The following is an 11,751-nucleotide window of genomic DNA, read 5'->3' as shown; positions in this document are numbered from 1 at the left end:
TTATCTAGTCACATTTAAAAATATAAAACGATTAGCTTTGGATGAGGTCTAAAGCAATGTAACCACCAAAAAACACATATTGTAATAGGAAAAACTTCTAAAAATCTATAAGAATTCAATCTTATATTTTCTGTGAAAAAGACTGCAAATGAAAATACTGGCTAATGATAAATATTATATTTCAATTTTGTAGACAAAGACCAAGAAAGAAAAGTAATGAATACATTCTTGCTAGGTTTTGTAATATCTCTCTGATTCCGGGAATGATAAGATGCAAGAAGCACTGTATCATTTTTTCACAGAGTAAACAACTTGGATGTGGTCAGTATAGTAATTTACTTAAATATATTGGTCACCAAATACTAATGTAACTAATTACCATTACCAAGGTTACCAAATAATTTGGGGGTGGGAAATATTCTGAAAATGGTTGCTAAGAATTTCCATGTGGGGTGGCAAATAAATTTGTTTTAGGGCAACTATTCAGAGTTGCTTAAACACAAAAATATTCATCGAAAACTCCAGAGAAATTGTGGCATTAGAACCTCCTGAAACCCAGAATGAGACTAAAATATTTAACAAAAATTAAAATTAATTGAAGAAAGTTTGTCGGCATTGGGATAAGGTGTCAAACATATTTTGTAATATTACAACATTATAAAGTACTGTTTTCACCATTTCAAAAATCAAAAAAACATGTATTTTAAAAATATTTCTAAAAAAAAAAATATTTCTTCCTTTTCCTTCTTTTAACTCATGAGTAAATTTTTCCCTGTTCTCCTTCACTCCCCCTACCTTATCTGAATGAGATACTAGAACTAAATGATATCTGGTCAAAGGTTGTTTGGATTTGATCTCTGATGGTCGGGTCAATTTCTAGATTCACAAGTACGGATCTCCGTGACTTTATTATTATCTCCCTTTAGCTTATTATACCAGCAGAGTCAATCTGGGTGGGGATATTACAACATCCCTCTAGTGGACTCCAATGACACAAACATTTAACTCCCCAGGAAATTTGGGGATAATCTTTTAGGTTACATAGAGTTAACCTCATTTTTCGCTTCACCTATAAAGTTCAGGAATGAACATTTTATAGTTATATAAATACATATTTTTAGTTAGAGCTTCTCTCTATTGACCTGTCTCTATTCAACAGACTTAATGGATTCATTTTGCTTTCACTCGATTCTTTCCTATTCATTCCAAAGGCTTAATGAAATTGTAGGTCATTATATTGCAATTACTCAATAAGAAAATACTTTTAAATGGGAGCTTATGAAAACATTTTATAGTATTTCAATTGGAGCCAAACACTAACTGCAGGTACAGTTATTACTTAAAAAAAAACAACACACACACACAAAAAAAGAGTAAACAGAAAAACTACTCAGCTATTTCTCTTCATGTGGGTTCCTAAAGCTGAAATATGGAGAGAATAAAGAATATTGTATTTTGTCCTCTCTTTATATTAGGTTAGATGTGTATAATTTGGTTGGCAGAAAATAATGAATTAAAACTCATTTATTCTACTACAATTTTCAGCAATTACATATTAACATGTCCACATATATTAAAGTAGTTTGATTTCACTTAAAGGTATCAGGATAGATTATACTTTTTAAAGTCACATTTTTAAAAGAAAAATCATTCTAAAATGTAAGTATAACATTTATATTTAAAAATTAGCAAGCATGTTTAAAATAGACCATACTTAAAGTCTGAAAACATGCAATGGTATTTAGCTTTTAAATTATGTATTAGAATTACTGCAATTTATAATTACACATAATTTCACATGCAACTGGATAGCATTTAAAAACTCTTGCTAATAAATAATAAAATAATATTATAAATGATAACAACAAAATGTATTAGAGATTGAGTTAAAGTGCTTAATATTGGAAAGAACCCAAAGTAATCAAATCTAGTTTCTTTGTCTTTACATGGGAATTTTCTGCACTATCCTTGACATCTTACACTTAAATGTAAGCTATATCAAACTATTACTGCTATTGAATGTTTATTTTTCCATGTAATTTCAGTGTTTGTAAAGAAATGACAATTTTTTTTTAAGTTGTTCACCTACAATAGATTTGCTCATAAAACTGTCCAATCTAGAATCATTGCATCTCATCTTCCTTCCCCCATCCCCAAAGTTTTTAAGATGGCCCAATTAGTGGTCTCTTCTAATTAAAGAAACTCTTCTCTAAGCTTAATTTCTTCCCCATTTACCATACCAGAACATACCAGAACATACCAGAACAAAAATAAGCACTTCAATCAAAACACTAAGTGTAAAGGATTATGGTACCAAAAAGGGTAATGAGAGATCCAACCAGTCACTATTTAGAATGACATATATGGAGCTTTAGTTAGATACATTTGTATTGAGTGTATGTTGAAATCACATTAGGGTCACTTATCTTTAACAACTCATTTAAAAGCTGATTAGAAAAATGTGGAGCAGTGTTACTTGTTTACTTAATAAGATCAAATTTGTAAAGCATGGGTATGATTGGTTAGTTCTTAGTTCATATTCCATGTAAGCTAGTTATATGTGGTAAGCTAGCTAGTTACTCTGTAATATAGATATAAAATCTGTAATACAAATTAAAATAAATTGAACAAAGTACAAAGCAGCATACTTTAAATCTAAGTTTTATCTATTTTTTTTAAATCAGTATTTACAGCTGAATCATTAGGGAAAAAAAAAAAACTTACCTGGAACTTTTATAGTAGTGAGAGACTGCAAAAAGCTATATATTGTTTATCTCTTTAGTGCAAATAACCATTTTCTTTCATTTAGTTATTTTACCAGTCAGAGTCCAGTCAGGAGATAAAAACACAATAATTTGAACAGTTGTAGCAGGAGCTTAGAGTAATGAGGGATTCACTAGTAAGACAATAAAGAGAATTTGACTGACATAAGAATAAGATACAAGGAATATTATAACAGCAAAAGTAATATCATACAATATATAATAGCTATTCCTATGGACCGAATGTCTGTGTGCTCCTCAAAATTCATATTTTGAAATCCTACTCTCCCCAATATGATGGCATTAGGAAGTGGGGCCTTTGGGTGGTAATTAGCATTAAATGATGTCACGAAGGTAAAACCCTCATGAAGGGAATTTGTGCCCTTATGAGAGTCATGAGAGAGCTGCTTCCCCTCTCTGTTCCCTGCCATGTGAGGATACAAGGAAAAGTTGGCAGTCTGTAACCTGAAAGAGGGTCCTTATCAGAAATTGACCATGCTGGCACTCTGACTGCCAGCTTCCAGAACTGCAAGAAATAAACTTCTGCTGTTTGAGCCACCTAGTCTATGATAGTCTGTGAAAGTGGCCTGAACGAAGGCAGTCACTACCCCAATGACTCAGAGAGAACACCCGAGGTAGGATTCCTTCCGTATTTGCCCCCACAATCAGTCCAGGGCTGCGATCCAGTCCTCCTTGGAGAAGGCATGGCTGTGACTCATTGCTGTGGTACTGTGTGGAAAGAACTTGCCAGAAATCCTACTTCTAGAACTTGCCAGGAACCTGTCCCCTAGGGTACCTGGAGAAGCCATAAACAGAAAGTTGCCACTCCTCAGAATTGGCTGGGAACCAACCAAAGGGATTCCAGGGGAAGCTGTGTGTTGCTGAGTGCTGCTGGCTGCTTTGGACTACAGAGCCAGAAGCTACAGGGTAGGAAGCACACCAAAATCCAGGAGAGAAAACCCCTTCCTCCTGCAGCATCTCTACTGGCAAAGCTTAACATTAGTTCAGCTGGCAAAGGAGAAATTGCACAGCTGCGAGGCAGGAAATTGATCATTGTCCCAGTTATTTATCTTATCAACAAGTATGTCTCTTTTACTTCCTCACCTCTTCTAAATACATTTATAACACCAATTATCCTGCTACGTTTGTTTCCCTTAATGCAATATAAAAATTGTCAGCTATGAGCTCTTGCAACTTTTTCTTTTTCAATCCCTGCCCAGTTTCCCTCATTATGGTTAACTGAATAAAGTAAAGAAAACTTTACCTTTATTAGAATATTTTTCAATCTTGAGCAAATTTTAATTACCATCGACAACCACAAGGCTGATACAGGGTCTCAAGGCTTCCTAAATTCTTTATTTTAATAATAATCAATAGTATATAATTCACAGCACTACATGGTTTTAAAACATGTTTCCTTTCCCTAATTTATAAAGCAAACAGTAAGATGGAAAAGCTATTAACTCCATTATACAAGAGACAGATCTGAAGTAACCAATTCAGTCCACTTCTACACTCTTTTCACAATAAATCCACTCTTTCTTAATTCCTTTAATGTTAAAATACTTCTTACACACTAATATTGGTTTTCTTCTTCTTACAGAATGAAACCTAAACTCCTTAATTTGACAAATAGATCTTCACATTTTGAACAAACTTACTTTATCATCCTTTATTTCCTTTAAATGTATCACAAGCAACATTCATTCTTAAGACAAAATATAGCTCTCTCTTTCTTCATTAAGTCATGTGCCTTCTTGGCAAATATATTACTCAGTATATTTCATTTTTTTTCTAGCTCAAAAAGCCAATGTTAATAAGTGGAGTAATTATGTCCACTTGGTGGGAATGGAAGTATCATATTATTTTATCACTTTTAAATACAATAATTTAGTACATGCAATGTGTTCAGAACATTGCCCGGTATATCATAAGTGCTCCATAAATATTAGCTCTTATGGTTATTATTTGCTTAACTTTAGTTTTCTCACTTCCAGAACTGGCTCTGTTAGAGCATATTTACATTTTCCTTCTTCTGGAAAGAATGGAAATCTAAGAAAATACTGGTCATGGTCAATATAGCTAACTGAACTGTGGAAAAAGTATAAAGTCTATCACATGGTGAGTTTCACTTTTAATTCCCCATGGCCAGAAGTGTCTACTAATTTTTGCCATTTCTGCTACCTTTCCATTATCATCATTATCATACACAAAAGTAAAACACAATGAGTCACTGAAGTAACATAATGCTAAAATGGGCCTAGTTTGAGTCATAGCATAACCCTAGATCAACTATAAGTAAGTGAGCTGAGTGTTGGGTGGAAGCAGATATGGCCCATCTGGAAGAAATCAATATATTATCAAAAGAAGGGTGGATAAATACTGGACAGCAAAACAAGGTCCCTACTACATGTATCCTTTAAAAAAGCCTCTTTTAAAAAATTTTAAAGTAACAGAATGCCAGATATAGGTTGAAAAATTCAGATGCCCTGATAATTACTTCCAATTCCATTATTTTAGAGATAATTATACTAAAGGCTCAGAAAATGTATATTTGGTCCAAGGTCAAACCCTGGAAAACATCAGAGCCAGGAGTAGAACCCAGTTATTTTAATGAGGTTAATGTTCTCACAAAGAGTTATTCTCTAGAAAGATGCTTTAACATAACAAGCCAAGAACAGTAACTAAATTAGAAGCATCAGCAAAGAAAACTAATAATTTGCAAACTGCTATGTGTTAAATAGCAAAGAAGTATTCTGCTGAATACAGTATCAACCCTTCAGATCTAACCAAAATACAAAAATTCCTAAGAATGCATTTTTCTAACTTTTCTCCAAACCTGTTATTCAATATTAGCTCTTGGCTTCATGTCTCCCATTAGCTGAGTTATTACTTTAGTGTTGTGCAGATTTAGCATATCTGTTTGTGCTGTGCTTTTCAGAACTTCTAAGGAATGCTGATGTCCCTTGCTTCCTAATAGCATGCTCTCTGTTTTGACAGTGATGACCATGTTATATCAGCTGTATGAAACCAAACAAGCAATCAAAACTTGACTAAGTATTATGGACTTCCAAGTTCTCATAGAGTGTCGCTGCCAATTTAGTGTTCCATATCGGTTCTATAATACAGAGGCTTAGATGGTTGTCTCAGGATTCAGAAGATCTGAGTTTGAATTCCAGTTGGAACCTAGCTAGCAGCTGTAAGACCAATGGCAAGTTACTAATAATTTGCACCTCAGAGTCTACATTGTTAAAATGGATATAATATCAATACCATTCTGTAGGGCTATATTTAAGATTAAATGAAATAAAAATATGTAAGGCACTCAAAACATTACCTTGCCCACAGAAATCACACACTTAACACCACAATTGTTACTGGTGTGGCTATTCACAAGATGGGCCAGGAGTTCCAAGCCCTGGAGAAAAGCTAATAGTCTCACCATAGACAGAAAATAAACTGATAAAAAACATACAGGGACACCAGACCTTATTAGAGAGAATGGCAAGGTCAGCATCCATGTGAGACAAAAATCAAGGCCTAGAAGGTTGAAGAGAGCATGTATTGCAAGAAATGTCTCAAATGTGGATTAATTACGATAGCTAGCTACATCTCTTTGGGCAACTCATCTTCCCTAAACTTCAGTTTCTTCATATCTAAAAATAACATCTGTAGCTAACATTCGCTGAAGGATACTCTTTGCCAGGAATTGTTCAAATAATCAAAACAATCAACCTATGAGTTAAGTTCAATTATTATTCTCCTTTCAGAGATGAGGAAATGAAATTTACTGATGGAACAGAGCCATGTAGTTTGGCTCCAGAGTTCAAGCTCTTAGTTACTCGGCAATTCTGACTCCACTAGGCCAGCATGGAGATTACTTTGTAAAGTTTGCCTAAAGATAAAGTACAGTGATGCATGTAAACAATAAGCACAGAGCTTGCCTCATAGATAAACTGCAATAAATTTTAGCTATCACTACTAATATAATATTGTTGAAATAAAGAGTTCATTGGAATCTGACAGCTTTGTTATACAGAAAGCACTTAAATGTATTTTTCTCTATATAAATGAAAAAAAAAACAAATTAGAAAGCTAAATTCATGATTCAAAGAAAGGAAATGCATGCCCATGTGAGCTAATGGCTTAAGAAGTAACATTTGCAATGCTCTCGTATTTATTATATTTCATATGGTTATAAAATTTTCTATCATGTGTAGCTCCCACTCCATTTTTATATCAAAATATTTTCTATTATAAGAATAACAAAATTATATATATATATATATATATATATATATATATATATATATATATATAATTTACATACACCCAAGCTTTTGAAGCCATTTTATCTGGTCCTAATTAGAACAAATTAGCACAACCTTTTGGACTTATACATATTATTTAGCCTTTTTGAGCTTCATTTCTAAATAGAAACTATGTGTAATAAATGTGTTAGTGAATATAAAAATAAGAGTCTTACAATCTGCAAAATTCTTTTTAAAAGTAGAGTTTTCTGTTGTCATTTTTTAGCAAGATGATGCTAAAAGATCTATTGCAAAAAAATAATTCTAGTCCACATTTCCAAAGTAAAATTTTGCAGTTCAACTGAATTGTTCCATTATCTCATTATGTTAACTATATCCCAACCAAATTCATCATTCCCTGCCCATTAAACCAGCACTTTCTTTCAGCCTGCATAAAAGTGTAGTATTAACAAAAGACAATACAACTTTAAGGTTATAGTAGATTCAGGAAAATCAGAGCTTTGGTCTTTAGACTTCTAATTCAATACACTTCTAGTTAATTGCAGGTGCATAGATGATATCAGATAATGTTAGAGAGGCAATCTAACATGATATTTAAGGCATTCTAATCAGAACTATCTGAGTATGATCTTTGCTTTTCCATTTACTAGCATTATTACCTTAGGAAAGTTACCTAACCTCTTGGTTCCTCTGCTTTTTCATCTCAATCCTACATGCTCATATGGCTACTGTTGGAACTAAAAGTATTAAGTCATGTAAAGTGCTTAGAAGAATCTAACATATATTATACAATTAAATAAGTGTGGGATATTATTAAATAATCTTTGTAGTTTAAACATACTAATTAATCACCCCCTCTACCTTTCAAGTTCTGATCAAATAATAACAGACACAAAAATTCAAATGAGAATTAACATACAGTTTCAATTCTTACTTGTAAAGCTAGATTAGAGAACATGATGAAGTCTTCTATCCCACTCGGGCTGTAACATCCAGACCCACAACACTCTGACATACTCAGGTAAAGAGGCCAAAGAATCGCATAACATATTTCCTCAGGGTCCACCTCTCCACCCAACTTAGAGGTATTAGCCAGAGGATAAGAATCAGAGGAGGAGAGTATACTTCAAAGGTGGGAGGGCAAGAGAAAGAGAATGCATTGATGGCAACTGCTACTTTTAAAAGGGGAACCAATGGATGTGAAACTCAGAAATCAGAGTCACTCAGCATTCTGAAAGGAGGAATGAGTGAAGTGGTAGAAAGATAGCCTATCAAATGTTCACCATGTTACTCCGCTCTTAAGAAAAGGAGCTAAACTTCCCTCTCCCTCTCCCTCTCCCTCTCCCTCTCCCTCTCCCTCTCCCTCTCCCTCTCCCTCTCCCTCTCCCTCTCCCTCTCCCTCTCCCTCTCCCTCTCCCTCTCCCTCTCCCTCTCCCTCTCCCTCTCCCTCTCCCTCTCCCTCTCCCTCTCCCTCTCCCTCTCCCTCTCCCTCTCCCTCTCCCTCTCCCTCTCCCTCTCCCTCTCCCTCTCCCTCTCCCTCTCCCTCTCCCTCTCCCTCTCCCTCTCCCTCTCCCTCTCCCTCTCATTCTTATTCTTTTTTTTTTTTGGAAAACAAAAATCAAAAACAAAAACCTGGTGAGGGAATAAGCGTTCTCTAACCAGAGATTTCATATGGATCGGGACAACAGTAGGGCAGAAACACTTTCTGCAAATATTCACTCTTTCAACAAATATTGATTGAGATCATATGTACCAGGCAGTGTGCTGGCACAAGATGAAAAAAAATAAAATAAAATAAACTGAGATTAATAGTCAGATTCAGTGATGTACAGATTTTTGGTCTCATTAAGCAAATTAGTAAGGACCCTATTTAGAATCTGTGCAGAAGATTGTGTACTCCACAATGTGTAGGAAATATTAGGTTGGCGCAAAAGAAATTGCGGTTTTGGACTGTAAATTTTAAATCTTTATAACTATGCTCAAACACATCTTTATCAATCAAAATAGGAACCATTACAATCAACACATCTTTGCCAACAAGAAGTAAGTTTGTTTATTCCTGTAGCAAAGAAAATCTGTGCTTCAGGATTCGATGAACTCTTGGAAAGCATTTTCTGCATCCTGCTGGTTGTAGAAGCGTTTTCCCTGCAAAAAAGTTTTTGAGATTCTTGATGAAGTGGTAGTCAGTTGGCAAGAGGTCAGGTGAATATGGAGGATGAAGCAAAACTTTGTAGCCCAGTTCGTTCAATATTTGAAGCATTGGTTGTGCGATGTGGGGTCAGGTGGACATTGTTGTGGAGAAGAATTTGCCCCTTTCTGTTGACCAGTGCCGCCTGCAGGCATTGCAGTTTTCAGTGCATCTCATCAATTTGCTGAGAATACTTCTCAGATGTAATGGTTTCGCCAGGATTCAGAAAGCTGTAGTGGATCAGACCAGCAGCAGACCACCAAATAGTGACCGTGACCTTTTTATGCTGCAAGTTCAGCTTTGGGAAGTGCTTTGGTGCTTCTTCTTGGTCCAACCACTTAGCTGGTCATCACCAGTTGTATATAATCCACTTTTCGTTGCACATCACAATCCAGTTGAGAAATGCTTCGTTGTTGTTGCGTAGAAAAAGAGAAGATGACACTTCAAAACAATGATTTTTTTTTTATTTTCGGTCAGCTCTTGAGGCACCCACTTATTGAGCTTTTTCACCTTCCCAATTTGTTTCAAATGTTAAATGACTGTAGAATGGTTGAAGCTGAGTTCTTCGGCAACTTCCTATGTAGTTGTAAGAGGATCAGCTTCAATGATTGCTCTCAATTGGTCGTTGTCCACTTCCGATGCCCGGCCACTATGCTCCTCATCTTCAAGGCTCTTGTCTCCTTTGCAAAACTTCTTAGAACACCACTGCACTGTACGTTTGTTAGCAGTTCCTGGGTCAAATGCGTTGTTGATGTTGAGAGTTATCTCCACTGCTTTATGGCCCATTTTAAACTCGAATAAGAAAATCGCTCCAATTTGCTTTTTGTCTAACATCATTTCCATAGTCTAAAATAAACATAAAATAAACAGCAAGTAATGTCACTAGCAAAAAAAAACATAAAGCAAGAAATGTGCATTAAAATGATGTATAACATAACCACATTTATTTAAGAATGCATTCCAATATCAAACGGTAAATTTCAAAAATGCAAAAACTACAACTATGTTTGCGCCAACCTAATACTATTTCCTCCAAATACAAAGTCCAATACAAATTCTTTGTAATCTACCACAATATGTGCTTGAGAATTCTGCAAGTATTTGATTTAGTGCTGAGGAAACTAGACAGATACATAAATGATTCTCAAATCTTTTCTTAGCAAATAAACTCTTATTTAAGACCCCAAAATATGAATAAAAGATTCTCTGCTTGATCTCTCCCTTATCAACCCAGGCTTCCCATGAGTTACTTCTGAAGAGCTTTCATCTCCAAGGGACATATTTTAAGACTACTGGACCCATGAGCAACAAGGATTTCTTTTTTTTAATTATTAAAGTGTTAATCTGAAGACACTCTAACTTTAAAACATGTAGCCAGAAAACCTAAATGAAAAGAAAAACACTATTTGCAAAATCACTTATTTCAAAACACGTTATCTTTAAAATGTAATGAAAAGTAGAATAAAAAAAAACTATGTTTCTAAAAATGCCTTAGTAAACAAGTACTTACATGAATTATAATCAGAAAGTTTTTAATTACAAGGATAATGCTCTGTAAATAAATGAAAAGTATTGTTTTTTTGCTCTGAACTTCTACCAATTTGCTTAAGGATAAAGTGTTTTAATAAAATGCATTTATATAAAAAGCTGTCAAGCAAAATTTTAGAGTTTTTTAAAGTTTTTATGTACCACGTTCTCTGAATATAAATTATTGTAATCATTCTCTACTACATTTATACATATTCTAAATATTCATAAATAAATTTAAGCCTGAGTATGACTATCTATGTTTATAGATACATCTATAAAATATGTTCTGTCTAGTGGTCTTTTGCACTCATAATCATATAATATCAACATTATATTTTGTAATGACAGCAGTAGATGCTGTCTTCTTTCTTTGCCTCTGTTCTTTCTGTTTCTTATTATACAAACCATTGAGAAGAAGTGAAACCATCAGAATACCCACTTTATATTAGCACTCATTGTACACAGTAAAGTTGAAAGAAGAAATTGGCAAAGGATAAGAGTTTGACAGGGTTTTTTCTGTCCTTTGCTATTTTTCCTGGGCACATGCAGATGGCTGTTTAAGAATGGGCACAGTGTTCAGCCTGAGGTTTGCCAACAATGCAGACTTAGAAGGTAGAACAAAGAAAGTCATCAATGAGCATAGTAATGGCAGGAAATGGTTCAAAGAAAGTCCTGTACTGCATACAGAAATATCCTAAAAACCTAAAAGTAACTTGAAAAATTATTAGTTATAAAATTTGGTTTTCAATTTTGACAGGGTTTACATAACAAAAAACAAAATCTGAGCTGCGTTATGTAGTTATCTAAAAGCTTTTGGAAGTTAATCTTTGTAACGAGGATATCATTAATCCATTTATTTTCGTTTATAACATCAACAAATATTTATATCGTGTTAATGATGTGCCAGGCACTATACTAGGAAGCAGAGATAAAACATTGGGCCAGACAGCCTTGTTTGTGCTTTCACAGAACTTTCATCCAAGCAAAATAGATATACAGT

The 11,751-nt window shown here is 34.4% G+C and overlaps 1 pseudogene; it reads right to left on the bottom strand.

The window, feature by feature from the left end:
- Positions 1-9,027: 9,027 nt before the first annotated feature.
- Positions 9,028-10,064, bottom strand: LOC141568304 (histone-lysine N-methyltransferase SETMAR pseudogene; annotated as a pseudogene).
- Between the last annotated feature and the right edge of the window lie 1,687 nt (positions 10,065-11,751).

The sequence above is a fragment of the Rhinolophus sinicus genome, chromosome 1, assembly GCF_057876585.1.
Source record: "Rhinolophus sinicus isolate RSI-liver-muscle chromosome 1, RSI-T2T, whole genome shotgun sequence".
NCBI lineage: Eukaryota > Metazoa > Chordata > Mammalia > Chiroptera > Rhinolophidae > Rhinolophus > Rhinolophus sinicus.
The sequence above is the reverse complement of the archived record's forward strand: the minus strand, read 5'-3'. Positions and strand labels throughout refer to the sequence as shown.